The sequence below is a fragment of the Microcebus murinus genome, chromosome 16 (assembly GCF_040939455.1).
Source record: "Microcebus murinus isolate Inina chromosome 16, M.murinus_Inina_mat1.0, whole genome shotgun sequence".
Lineage (NCBI taxonomy): Eukaryota > Metazoa > Chordata > Mammalia > Primates > Cheirogaleidae > Microcebus > Microcebus murinus.
In genome coordinates this window covers 37,697,296-37,712,156 of record NC_134119.1, presented here as the reverse complement: position 1 = coordinate 37,712,156, position 14,861 = coordinate 37,697,296, and the positions used below count along the sequence as shown (strand labels likewise).

Genomic DNA, 14,861 nt, shown 5'->3' with positions numbered 1-14,861 from the left:
TATAGGAGATTAAATCATTGGTCCCAATTCTTCACCCTGCCATAACCTCATGGTAGATAGAATTATCTGCCATGCCCTTGCCCCTTGATTTTGGGTTTGGCCATATGGTTGACTTTGGCCCAGTGGGATGTTAGTGAATAAGACAAAAGCAGAGGTTTTGTAGTGTGTTTGGACTGATCCTCTAGTGCCTTTGCCATGACCATGAGTAAAAAAACCCTGAAAGTCTGCAGCTCCTTCAGCCTCTGTCTCATTGTGAGACTGTAGAGCAGAGCCACCCAGCAGACCTGTAGCTTAAAGCAGTGCCAACTCATTTCAGATGCCTGAGTGAAAATGAAATTCTTATTGTATGCCACTAAGATTCTGTAGTCTGTTGTTCAGCATTACTGTGGCAGTAGATGGCTAACACAATCATTCTGCTGGATCCAGGACAGCTTCAGAGGCTTTGGTAAGCAGATTTTCTTGGATGGTCTCTTTAGTATCTTACCATTTACACTGTTCCCAATAGATCAGCCTCACCCTTCTTTTCCAACCTACTAGCTTCCTCATCCTACCTATTGCTTTCATCTACTTTATAGCTCTGCTTACTTAAACATTATGCTCCCTCTTAACTTTTCCATGCCCAAGGCACCTCCTCATGGCTCCTCCAGGCTCTCTCAATCTCATAATTTCTCAGTTCTTACTCGTGTTGCTTAATGCATTATTTTGGTACATTCCATTTCATTAACTATTGTTATGGTTTATAACAATTACAACAAATTGCTTAATTAGAGTTATCTCTATTTTTCTAAGTATGATTTTAGGTATTGTTGTAAATGGTACTTTGAAAAATGTTAATTTGTAATTGTTCCTTGGTGGTATATAGAAATATAATTGGCTTTTGTATATCAGTCTAATATCCTATGGCCTTGCTAATTTTACTAGTTCTAGAAGCTCTTTCTAGTACAGTCTTTGGGATTTTCTACATTGATAGTTACATCAAATGCAAGTAACTGTTATTTCTTTCTGATTTATCTTTATGCCTTCTATTTCTTTTTTCTTTTTTTTTGAGATAGAGTCTCATTTTGTTGCCCAGGCTAGAGTGAGTGCTGTGGCATCAGCCTAGCTCACAGCAGCCTCAATCTCCTGGACTCAAGCGATCCTACTGCCTCAGCCTCCTGAGTAGCTGGGACTACAGGCATGTGCCACCATGCCCAGCTAATTTTTTGTATATATATTTTTAGTTGGTCAATTAATTTCTTTCTATTTTTAGTAGAGATGGGGTCTTGCTCAGGCTGGTTTCGAACTCCTGACTTTGAGCAATCCACCCGCCTCGGCCTCCCAGAGTGCTAGGATTACAGGCGTGAGCCACCATGCCTGGCCTATGCCTTCTATTTCTTTTTCTTGTCTTATTGCCCTGGCTAGTGCAGGCCAACCCCCTCCCCGCCCCAGTATGATGTTCAGTAGACATAATGAGATTAGACATCTTTGCTTTGTTCCTGAATTTAGGGGGAAATACTTCAGTTCCATTAACTGTAGGTTTCGTGTCAATGCCCTTTATCAGGTTGAGGAAGTTTCCTTTGTTCTTTGTTTGCTGAGAGTTTTTATCATAAATAGACATTGAATTTTTTCAGATATATTTTATATATATATTGAAGTGATCATAAAGGTTTTTTTTCTTTTGTTGACATAGTGAATTACATTGACTGACTTTTGAGGGTTGAATCAATCTTGCATTCCCAAGATAAATCTCATTTAATCTTGATATATCATTCTTTTTATGTATTGTTGGATTCAATTTGCTAGTATTTTGTTAAGGAATTTGGTATCTTTGTTTTGATCTTTGTCTTTGATCTGTGGTCTCTTGTATTGTCTTAACTGGGTTTGGTGTCACGATAATGCTGACCTCATAAAATGAGATGGGAAGTGTTCTGTTTTCTGGAAGAGTTCATATAAAATTGGTATTATTTCTTCCTTAAATATTTGGTAAAATTCACCAGTGAAGCCACCTGGGCCTAGGATTATCTTTGTTGGAAGGTATTTAACTACAAATTCATTATCATTAATAGATATAAGACTGTTCATGTTCTCTATTTCTTTTTGAGTGAGCTTTGGTAGCTTGTGTCTTTTGAAGAGTTACTAAGTTCATCTAAGTTGCACAAATTTATGGCATAAAGTTGCTAATAGTATTCCATTATCCTTTTAATATGTGTAGGAACCCTAGTATTGTCTCTTTTAGTCCTAATATTGGTGATTTTTATGTTTTCCTATTTTTTTCTTGATCATTCTGGCTAGAGGATAATCATTTTTATTAATCTTTTCAAAGAACTTATTCTTGATTTCATTAATTTCCTCTACTAATTTTCTCTTGTCAGTTTCATTGATTTTTATTCTTTCTGATTTCTTCTACTTACTTTGGGTTTAATTTGATCTCCTTTTTGAGTTTCTTAGGTGGAAGCTTAATTGATTTGAGGCCTTTCCTTCCTAATGTAAGCTTTTAATGCTTTAACTTTCCTCTAACTACTGCTTAAGTTGCATTCCATACATATTCATATGTTGTGTTTTTTTTTTTTTTTTAAACTTTTTAAATCCTGGAGTTTGTTTTATTGAGGACATCTTCAGAATGGTCTGAGCATATTCTCTCTGCTTTACCTTTTGTGTGTGTCAGGGGCTACACAGCCACTGTCCTGCAGCCCCATTGCCTCGGGTTCCAGTCGCATTCTCAAGGAAATCTTCTGGTGGTGAGAATTTGCTGCATTTTACATCTGGAAAGGTCTTGGCGGTGAGGGGGATTTGTCTCTGAGCAGCCTGAGATGTCGGCTCCCCTGGCCTGTACCTCAGCTTGGTGGCAAGTCCTGCTAAGCCTGTAGGACATTTCTGATTCAGCTGGGCAGAATCCTGAGTCAGTCTGCTGGGATTTGAACCTCGAGGTTTCAGGAAGCCCAAGTACTTCCCATTTCTGGGCCTGCTGCTTGTCCTGTGTGACTCTGGGCCAGCCCGCAAGCCTCTGGTGGCTCTGATTAGGCTCAGGCTGAGTTCAAAGAAGGCCTTGTCGCTGCTCTCTTCTAAGCCACTGACTGTTTCCATATGTTGTGTTTTTATTTTTGTTCAAATCAAAATATTTTCTAATTTCCCTTATTTCCTTTTTGATCCATGTATTTGTTTAGAAGTCTGTTTTATTTTTAAATATTTATGGATTTTTCTGATATTTTCTGTTAATGATTTCAAATTTAATTATGATCTGAGAAATATACTTTAATATAATTTCAATTCTTTTAAATTTGTTGAGGTTTGCTTTATGGCCAAGAATATAGGCTGTATTGGTGAATGTTCCATGTACACTTGAAAAGAATGTACATTCTCCTTCTATAGGGTAGGGTGTTCTGTAAATGTTAATTTGCTCAAGTTGGTTGATAGTGTTTTTCATATCTTCCATATCCTTGTAGACTTTTTTTCCTATTCTTTACCAAAATAGGAATATTGAGTCTCCAGCTATAATTATGGATATGTATATTTCTCCTTTCAGTTTTATTGGTTTTTGATTTATGTGCTTTGAAGCTCTGATGTCAGGTACATATGTATTAATTGTTATATCTTCTTGAAGAATTAACTAATTTATCATTATGTGATGGCTTTATTGCTTTTAATGTTCCTTTCTTTCAGGTCTACTTTGTCTAATATTAATGTAACCTTTCTAGCTTTCTTTTGATGAGTATTTGCATGGCATATCTTTTTCCATGATTTTATTTGTAACCTATCTATGTCTTTAAAGTGAATTTTTTTTTTTTTTTGAGACAGTCTCACTTTGTTGCCTGGGCTAGAGTGCTGTGGCATCAGCGTAGCTCACAGCAACCTCAAACTCCTGGGCTCAAGCAATCCTTTTGCCTCAGCCTCCCGAGTAGCTGGTACTACAGGAATGCGCCACCATGCCCGGCTCATTTTTTTCTATGTATTTTTAGTTGTCCAATGAATTTCTTTCTATTTTTAGTAGAGGGGGGGGATCTCTTGCTCAGGCTGATCTCAAACTCCCGACCTTGAGCAATCCTTCTGCCTTGGCCTCCCAGAGTGCTAGGATTATAGGTGTGAGTCACCGTGCCTGGCCTGAAGGATATTTTTGTTGACTGTAGAATTCTGGTTTGTGAGGTGTTTCTTTTTGGGTTTTTTTTTTTTTTTTTTTTTTTGAGACAGAGTCTCGCTTTGTTGTCCAGGCTAGAGTGAGTGCCGTGGCGTCAGCCTAGCTCACAGCAACCTCACACTCCTGGGCTCGAGCGATCCTTCTGCCTCAGCCTCCCGAGTAGCTGGGACTACAGGCATGCGCCACCATGCCCGGCTAATTTTTTATATACATATCAGTTGGCCAATTAATTTCTTTCTATTTATAGTAGAGACGGGGTCTCGCTCTTGCTCAGGCTGGTTTTGAACTCCTGACCTTGAGCAATCCGCCCGCCTCAGCCTCCCAGAGAGCTAGGATTACAGGCGTGAGCCACCGCGCCCGGCCGTCTTTTTGGGTTTTTTTCCTTTCAGTACTTTAAAGATATCACTGTGTAGTCTTCTGGATTACAAAAATTCTGATTAGTAGTCTGGTGAGCTTTTAATTTTTTTCCTCAAAAGGTAATCTCCCCTTCACCTACACCACCCCTGCAGCATTTAAGATATTCTCTTTAACTTTGATTTTTAGCTGTTTAACTAGGAAGTGTCTAGATGTGTAGTCTTTATTGTATTTATTTGCATGCTTGTTTGTTTATATTTATTCTGTAGGATTCTCTGAAATCCTTGGACCTGTGGTTTGATGACTTTATTTTTAGAGAATTATCAATCTCCCCCCCCCAATATTATTTCTGCCTCATTCTCCTTTCTTCTTTTCCCTTCTGGGACTCCAATTACACATATATGATATCATTTGATCATATTGTGCAGTTCTTCAGTTTTCTTTCTGGTTTTGTCCCCCACTTCTTTTTTTTTCTTCTTCTTCTTCTCGTTTCAGTTTGGGTGATTTCTAGTGATCTATCTTCAAGTTTATTGATTCCTACCTTGAATGTGTCAAGTGTTCTCTGAGCCTATCAAAGGAATTTTTCATCTCTTCTTCATCTTGACTTAAAACATTTCTGACATTTCCATTTGACTCTTTCTTACATATTTTATCTTTCTGTTGAAATTTTCCATCTGTTCATACATATTGTCTACTAAATTCTTTAACATATTAATCATTGCTATTTTAAATTCTCTGTCTGATAGTTACAACATCTTGATCATCTCTCAGTCTGGTTCTCTTGATTGCTTTGCCTTTTGACATAGGATCTTCCCTGCCTTTTTTTATATGTCTTATTTTTTTTTTTTTTGATCAAGTGCTGGACATTATTATAGAGTAGTAGAGACTTTAAACATTGATGTTAAAACCACTACTGTTACATTCATAGTGGGGCTTTGGGGATTGTGTGTGTCAGATTTGTGCATATAGAATATTCAAGACCTGTTATAGGACTTGGAGCATAACTTTACAATTTTTAATTATTATAAAATTTCACATTTCTTTATCTTTTTGTTATATCATCCCTAAGAGTCACCTAATCAAGAATTTCCACTTACATTTGCCCACTCCTTTATGCCTGCCCGCACTATCTGAAACTCGTGCTTTGTTGTATCTTCTCTAGCATCAAATGACATATTTATTAGCAGGTTTGTCATTCTTAGCAGATGGTAATTTCTTTTCTTTTCTTTTCTTTCTTTCTTTTCTTTTTCTTTTTTTTTTTTTGAGACGGAGTCTCGCTTTGTTACCCAGGCTAGAGTGAGTGCCATGGCATCAGCCTAGCTCACAGCAACCTCAATCTCCTGGGCTCAAGCGATCCTACTGCCTGAGCCTCCCGAGTAGCTGGGACTACAGGCATGTGCCATTATCTAATTTTTTCTATATATATATTAGTTGGCCAATTAATTTCTTTCTATTTTTATAGTAGAGATGGGGTCTCGCTTTTGCTCAGGCTGGTTTTGAACTCCTGACTTCGAGCAATCTGCCCGCCTCGGCCTCCCAGAGTGCTAGGATTACAGGCATGAGCCACCGGGCCAGCCTTTTATTTATTTTTTTTTTTTGAGGCAGGGTCTTGCTCTATTGCCCAGGCTGGAGTACAGTGGCATGAGCATAGCTCACTACAATCTGAAACTCCTAGGCACAGGAGATCGTCCTGCCTCAGCCTCCAGGGTAGCTGGGACTACAGGCGCATGCCACTATGTCCAGCTAATTTAAAAAAAAATTTTGGTAGATAAGGGGTCTCACTGTGTTATTTAGGCAGGTCTCTAACTCCTGGCCTCAAGCAGTCATCTGCCCCTGCTCTCCCCAGCCCCCCAAAGTGCTGGGATTACAGGTGTGAGCCACGATGCGTAGCCTAGACTGTGATTGCTTAAAAGAATCTTATTCATATTTGGATATATAGGTCTTTTATTAACTATATTTTGGGTGTAGAGTTTTTGCAGAACCAAATTGAGATTATTTAATAATTTTTATCCCATAGTCAGAAATCTGCATTGCCTCCTTCCCCTACCAAGTTTATGGGAAAATTGTCTTTGATTTCCCACAGTCAAATTGTGATGTATCTAAAAAATGCTCTCGGGTGAGAAGTGAGGGTTGGCCATGGATGAGTTTATGAGGAAGTAGCTTTTACATAGAGATAACACACATTTTCTTTTTTTCTTTTTCTTTTTGAGACAGAGTCTCACTTTGTTGCCCACACTAGAGTAAGTGCCATGGTGTTAGCTTAGCTCACAGTAACCTCAAACTCCTGGGCTCAAGCAATCCTACTGCCTCAGCCTCCTGAGTAGCTGGGACTACAGGCATGTGCTACCATGCCCGGCTAATTTTTTCTCTATATATTGGTTGGCCAATTAATTTGTTTCTATTTTTAGTAGAGACGGGGTCTTGCTCAGGCTGGTTTCAAACTCCTGACCTCAAGCAATCCGCCCGCCTTGGCCTTCCAGAGTGCTAGGATTACGGGCGTGAGTCACCGCGGCTGGCCAAGATAACATACATTTTCTTTCTTAGTGTTGTATATATGTTTTATCTCCCTACCTTGACAGTATGGTTTTGAGAGGGAATAGCTGTTTTCTGCTTCTCAAGTGTCCTTTAGTAAATCATACAATGCTGAGCACATAGTAAATGCTCATTAAATATTTCTTCACAAGATTTAATGGTACTAATGGATTTTAGAATAAGTTACTAATAGATTTGCTTTTTCCCCCCTAAAATCTTTGAGTGGTGATGATGGGGATATTATTTGATTATGTAATGCAGTCAGGTGTGGCTAAGAGTGTGGACTCTGCAACCAGACTGCCTGGATTTGAATCCTGGTTTAGTTACTTAATAGTCTGTTTTCTTTGGCAAGTTACTTACCCTCCCTGTGCGTCAGTTTCTCCATCTGTCCATTGGGAACATTAATGGTACTTCACCTATCTCATGGGGTTGTTATGATGATTAAGAAAAATGCAATAAATGTTAGCTGCTGCACTGTAGCTTCTTAATTATTTTTAACAGTGAGTGTTATACAAATCCAGTTTTAAGTTCTTAGAAGCTAAGTTCTTTGAGTAGGAGGACTTTTAATATCTGAAAACCATCTAAGTGTAGATAAATGTAACTATTATACTACTTCTATATTAATTAAGGAAGTAACTACCTTTGCTTGGAATATTAACAGCAGAAAGAGAGCAGAGCTAATTAATTTCTACTTTGCTAGCAGTAATATTGTTTCTTTTCTCTTACTCTGTGAAGAAGCTGCCCTATTCCCAGGGGAATAAGATCAATAGAGAAATAGATTTCCCAGATTAGTTTTCCTCACAACGAGATGTACTTCATCTTACAGCTTATTTTCAATTATATGTTAAAACTAGATTTATCCTTACCTTTAATGTCATTTACTGTTGTTTGTTTTTATAGTCTCTCTTCATTTTTATCACCGTTATTGACCAAATCATGTTCAATAGATACATAAATCAGATCAGGGAGTCCCAGAAAGGTGAGTATAGCCTGGTGAAAGTTAGTCATATTTGGCAATAGCTACTGGGAAAATATTGGTAAGGTGCAATAATTTAGATTCACTGTTTTTCTTGCCTAACAAGAAGGGGGTACAAAACAGTTACAGATCATAAAGGAAATATTCTTTGCATAGCTTTGATGCCTATATTGCTGAACCTCTTTCTTAAATTTGTGGTTATAACATTTGAACTGTGTCCTCTTCTATAAATGCAGTAGACTACTATATTATTAAGTTTTGAGAGGAAATAGGTGATAAATAGTTGACCTGTCAATCTGTGATATAGTCAGTTAATGTTTTAACTACACTGATACCAAGTATAAAGTGATAAAAGCCTAACTTGGCAGCAGTGAAAATGGAGAAGAGATTGGTTTAAATACACTTTTTAAAAAACAGTGATTTTTTTTTCTCTTATTTTACTGAAGATTATTTCTTTAATTGGCACAAAAATATTTATTTATGTGAATGTTGGAAAAACTTGAAAAGTACAAAGAGGCAAGCTGCTAAAGACTTAACATATATACCCTATCTAAAAATTCATGTTTTAGTAGTCAGTTTCTTTGAATAATTTTTCTTGGAGTAAAGAGGCTGGAATTCCAGAGTTCAGTTTGGTATCAAGACATCATGTTTACACCTTGGTGATAGATTTCCATTGCTTAATGGAAAACACACCTCCATAGGAATGTGGTAGAGAGAATTTCTGCTGACAAGGAAGTCTGCTCAAAGCATCTCACATATATAGTCTTTAGAGGCCACTAGTGTCAGCTGTTTTTGTATTTTACGTACATAGGCTTTCTGCAGTTTTTCATGCCTCAAGGATATGGCCAGACCTAGGATTGGTTATAAATTCCTGTCTCTTTTTTTCCTTAATCTGTAAGATATTTTACATAATAAAAAAATTTTCAAACATTGACAGAAGCAGAGGGAATAATACAATGAATCCTCATGCCCTTCTTGTTTTATTTCCACTCTCATTTTCTATTTTTCCTAAAGTACTTTTACAGAAAATTCCAGACAACCTATCATTTCACTTGTGAATATTTTAGTGTGCATATCTACCAGATATGGACTTTGTAGAAAATCACATTATCATACCCAACAAAGCTAACCCTAATTCTTTAATATTATCTGATACTGAATCTTTTTCCTCAATTTTCTAAAAAATGGCTTTTTTTTTTTTTGAGACAGAGTCTCACACTGTTGCCTGGGCTAGACTGCTGTGGCGTCAGCCTCACTCACAGCAACTTCAAACTCCTGGGCTCAAGCAATCCTGGCCTCAGCCCCCCTAGTAGCTGGGACTACAGGCATGTACAACCATGCCTGGCTAATTTTATTTATTTATTTATATATATATATATATATATATATATTTTTTTTTAGTAGAGATGGAATTTCCCTCTTGCTCAGGCTGGTCTCCAACTCCTGACCTTGAGTGATCCTCCCGCCTCGGCCTCCAAGAGTGCTAGGATTACAGGTGTGAGCCACCACTCCTTGGCCTAAAAATGGCTTTTTATAGTAATTCTTTGAGTCAGATCCAAGTAAGGTACACATAACATGATTGATATATCTTTTCAGTCTCTTTTAATCTATAATAATTCACCTCTCCCTTCTACTTTTTTTTGGTCATGCCATTTATTTGTTGAACTGGATCATTCTCTTCCTTAACATTCTGGATTTTGCTGATTATATCATTGTGTCATATTACCTATAAACAGGTAGGTAGCTCAATTTGGAAGCTTGACTATTTTTATAATTATTCATTTTTTTAAATTCATAGGTGGTGCATTGTACGTCCTGTTCATATTAGAAGACATGTAATGTTTGTCCCATTTTGTATGTACTATGATCGATTGGTGGATTTATGTTGGCACAGCCCTTTGTTGTCAAATTGTATTTCCTCCATTGACCAATAAAATCCAAGGAATGACATTTTGACAATCTGCAGATTTCCAGGTTTGTCCATCTTTCACCTAATGGTTTGAGTTTAACATTTATTGATGATTGTTGCCTAAATCATTTATTTCATTATTGCTACATTTTAAGAAGACCAGACTTTCATTTTGTTAAAAAATGAAATGAAACTTTTTGATAAGTTTTTAAATCTGAGGTTTCTGGAAAATTCATTTATGCAAAGTACTTATTTTCTGATTATACCTGGTAAAATAGGTGTCATTGTGATAGAAAGAATGTTTAAAAGTTGTGTTTAGCTGAAATAAATGCCCCTCTATTTGTTTTTGCATGAGTTGTCTTTAAATGATTTATTTTATGGGAGCAGATTTTGAACAAGAATCATGTTTCTGGATTGTTTTGCATTTGTGAAATGTTTTTATCTACATTAGGGCTTGCTCCTTTAACCAAGGAAAATAAAGTTCTAAAGTTACTTTGAGGATTTTGGATCATAATAAAAATTTATCATGATCATGAATCCTTATAGGTCATTTATTCCCACTGCTATTGTCAGATATTTTTTCTGTTATCCTAGATGGCTGTCATATAAATATCAATAGTAATATTTAACAGTATATAGTACTTTCTGTGTGGTAGACACTGTAGTTTGTAATTTGCATGTACTAATTTAATTTATTTAATCCTCATATGATTATCATCCCTATTTTATACATGAGGAAGCTGAGACAGGAGGTTAAGTGATTTGCCCTGGTCATACAGCTAATAAATAGCAAGCACTAACATTTGGACCCAGACAATTGGGTTGTACAATCTGTACTCTAACCCAGGGAGAGAGTGGATTATGTGAATTATTACTATAAAAATACCTGTTAGCCTTGGAGGATCATCTGTATATTCAGCATATAAATAATCTACATACATATTTTTTCTTTACTTGTGTGGAGATACACACAAACACACATACTACATGTCCACCTGAAGGAGCAAATATATAGGTTTCCCCTTGAAAGGTCCTAGGAACTTATTTGTTCCAAATGCTAGTTCTTTCTCTCTGTTCTTATGTTTGAATTAATGTTGTTTTGTATTGGTCTGATAACAGGTTAATCTGTAAGAAAGATTTCTTATCTACTGATAAGAAAATCAGTAGATCCTCAAGAATCTGAACATTGTACGACAATCTGATGATTTAAATAACTGGATGTCATTGATAGGGATAGGAATTATGGAAAAAGATAAGAAACCTTCCTCAGCTCAGGTAAACCTTCCTCAGCTCAGGTCTGGAGCTGAATGAGACAGATTTATCTAGTGTTTTTGAGTTTGCTTGAAGCTTTAGGCAGTATGTGCTAGTGGTAAAATTTAACAGAAAAGACTTCAAAGGGGTTGATTCTCTAGGTATAATGGTGGGGATGGGCTTAAAGCCAACATATTTCTTAGTTTTACTCATTTTGTTTATAGATTCAAATATCGATGCTGTATATAAGTTTGGTAATCATTATTGAAGGGCTGATTTTCTCCACATATAGAGAGTTTCTTCAAGTACCTAACATGTTTTGGTAAAGATGTTCATGCCTTCTGACAGAAACAGATTTCCTGAATCATCTTCCTGACTTCTGGGCATCCTTTCATTTTTAGTAAGTTTTGCTTGAAGAAAAAATGAATTCATTTTCCTTCTATATTAAAAAAGAAAGCTTTTTTATTCACCTAGAGAATGGAGAACTCAGTAAAATAGGGAACATATTACTGTTTTTGCAGAAGGATTCATTTTCTTTTTATCTGCGAATGTAGTTTTAAGTACCGGGGTCTTAGAATGATAGGATTTTAAGGCATGGATTCTTTAGGAAAGGATCTTTATAATTTTTAAAAAAGCCTTTTTTTGGCTGGGCGCGGTGGCTCATGCTTGTAATCCTACCACTCTGGGAGGCCGAGGTGGGAGGATCGCTCAAGGTCAGGAGTTTGATACCAGCCTGAGCAAGAGTGAGACCCTGTCTCTACTATAAATAGAAAGAAATTAATTGGCCAACTAATATTAATATATATAGAAAAAATTAGCTAGGCATGGTGGCGCATGCCTGTAGTCCCAGCTACTCGGGAGGCTGAGGCAGCAGGATTGATTGCTTGAGGCCAGGAGTTTGAGGTTGCTGTGAGCTAGGCTGACGCCATGGCACTCACTCTAGCCTGGGCAACAAAGTGAGACTCTGTCTCAAAAAAAAAAAAAAAAAAAAAAAGCCTTTTTTTTTTTATGATTGAAGAAATAGAGTTGGTCCTTTTGTTTCACTGGTGACTGTCCTATAAGTCTTCTCATGTTGGTTGCTGAGGTGACCAGCTCCTCAGAGAGAGGATAAATGATGTAATGAGAGGGAGAAATTTGAGAAATGTTTGGATTTGGTATAGTAGAAATTCAAGATGAATGATATGTTGGACATATAATAGCACAATTCTAGGTGTGTTAATGAAGACATTGTACTTGTGTGTGTTTTTTGTTTGTTGGGGTCAGTTCCGGTGTGGTGCCAAACTATGACAGGAGGTTGACCTCTCATGTCTGTCTGGATAAGTGGGCCCCTGCCTCGGCACCAGTCCCTTGAGTATGCACAGCCAGAGTAATAGAGTTGATTTCACTTGGTATGCGTGACAGGAACTTGGTATGCAGGTGCATACATGAAGAAAGCTTGAGGTTTATTTTCACAAAGTTACTGATGTTTGTACAAACATTTTTTTTGCCAGCCATCTTATAAACTCTTTTTCTTGGTTATCATGGTTTTCAAGTTGTTTTTTAAGGGCTTACTTAAACGATAAACAGTCACATCATATATAAATAATAATTTTGTGTCTTGCCAATTTATATATCTCATAATCTTTCCCGATATTCTCTAGAATGTCCAGAGCCACGTGATAGATGGCATCCTTGTCTTGTTCCCAACTTCTTAATAGAAGTGCCTTTAGCATTTCACCATAAGGTTTGATTTGGTTTCAATGAATATTTATAAGGGTTGATACTAACCTGATAAAGTACCTTAGTTTAGCTGTAACTTTGCAAATTAAGGAGACAGAACATAGAATGTACAGGAGAGAGAGAAAATATATGAGTGACTAATATTTGAGTGGAGAGGTTAGAAACTTGGAGTATTCATTTTACAGAAGAAAAAACTAGGGGATGATTTCATTATCTCCAAGTATAGATAGGACCCAAACTGGCAATTTACAGCTTCCAGATCATCTTTGAGAGTAAGAACAGTCCAGTTTTTTCTTATGGTAAACTTTTTATTGAACAGTAACAACACACAGAAAAGTACATAATTTAAATTTTAGATGGTTTCTGTCTCCCTCTCACTACCCTCCTTCTCCTACCCTCTTCCTTTCCCCCTCCATCTTCCCTTTGCCTCTTCCTCTCTACCTCCCCAATGTAGCAATAGCTAAAATGATATTTGCTTGCCTGCGGGCATTGCCCACCTGAATTTAGGAGACAGATCCACTGTTTATCTAAATATTGAGTGATGGGCCCTTTGCTCTTACCCATGTGCTTAGCTAGATCCGGAATCTACTCTTGCCCTTTTTTTTGCCTGTCTGGTACAGAGCTGGGAGCTAATTGGTGGATCTGCATGTGGCATTAGTCCTTACCTAGGCTAATTTCTCTGGAGCTGCCTTGTGATCAGAGAGCTCTCCAGAAGTGGTGAAAAGTAGGGTAAACTCTCCAGGCTTTCTTTGTCTTCACTTCCAGACCTTGCATATCCTGTATGCTTTGTGAAATAGAGTCTTCAAATTTTCATTGATATACGGTCTCTTAACTTGTATAGCTCTTAGTTTTTTTGGGCTTGGGTCTTGAGTTTGTTTTCATTTTGCTTCTTTTTGCATTGTTCTTCAGCTATTTTATGTACTGGTCTCATCTTCCTTTCTAGATTATAAGTCTTCATCCCCTTTCTTGGGTCACAGATATTTGTATCACCTGCTTCCAATTCAAAATTTTCAGAATTTAGTTGCCTCCTTTTCACTTTGTCTGGGTGTTTATATGCTTTAATCAAGATAATCTGCAATATCATATTTTCTCAGGGTTGTCACGTAACATTCCTTATATAGGCTAAAAATCACTAAACTTAAGAATTTAGGTTGCATAAAAAGAGTTATTCAAATTTCAGTATCTTCATTAATTGAACAGGTATTTACAGAGCACCTTCTGTGTGCCAGGCACTGTGCTAGGTAATGGAAAGTAGTAGCAAATATGACACTGTCTCAGTCTTCAAAGAATTAGAGTCTGGTGAAATGTCTTTAATGTCATACAGATTGATGGTAGTAGAAAGATCTTGGCTTTAGCATCATACTATCCTGTGTACAAATAAACTCTGCCATTTATTAAAGTTAAATAACTTCAGAAAATTGTCTATAATCCAGATGGGATAGGAGGGCGGAAGGCCTCTTTCCCAGGGTTAGGGTTCAGATTTCATTGGAAAAGGTGTGGTTGTAAGTCATTGGGTGGCATAGAAGTTCCCTAGGTTGCCAGGGTCAGAGCTAGTACACAGTTGCTGGGCAGGCAGGAAATAAACCTCTGGGATGAGACAAACCGAGGCTGGTGGGTAGGCAGGCAGAAGGGAGTTGGGGTGCCACTGTGGGTGCAAGGTACAGAGCTCGCAGTGTCCCCATTGAGAAGGCTATAGGAGACAACCATTCAGGGTCCACATGAGCCAAGTCTGGTGAGCAGGCATGCAGAGGGGGTTGGTATGCCAGTGCAGGCACAGTGGCTGGAGCACATGGGGTTCTTTTGGGGAGGGCTGCAGGAAACAACCGTATGGGATGCTATTGTATGCTTGAGGCCTGGAGTCTCTGCTGTCTGTGTCTGGAGGACCACGGGAAGGTGGTCAGCAAGCAGGGCAGCAGCTGTGTGGTCACAGAGGGACCGTGTGCCCTGGGCAGACTGGTACCACATGGGTATGCACGCGCGCTTGTAGGAACAGTAAATGCATGCCACTG

At 37.7% G+C, this 14,861-nt stretch overlaps 1 protein-coding gene across 3 annotated transcripts in view; it reads left to right on the top strand.

Annotated features, from left to right (window-relative positions):
* CHD6 (chromodomain helicase DNA binding protein 6) overlaps positions 1–14,861 on the top strand; it is a 203,002-nt gene that overhangs the window by 25,391 nt on the left and 162,750 nt on the right. Inside the window, exon 1 of one of the 3 annotated variants that reach the window (XM_076011122.1) lies at positions 9,418–9,947. The exons of the other annotated variants lie outside the window; for them this stretch is intronic. The gene's annotated coding sequence lies outside the window, so the exon portion shown is untranslated. Of the gene's footprint in view, positions 1–9,417; positions 9,948–14,861 lie in introns of those variants that run through there. 3 annotated transcript variants of the gene reach the window in all.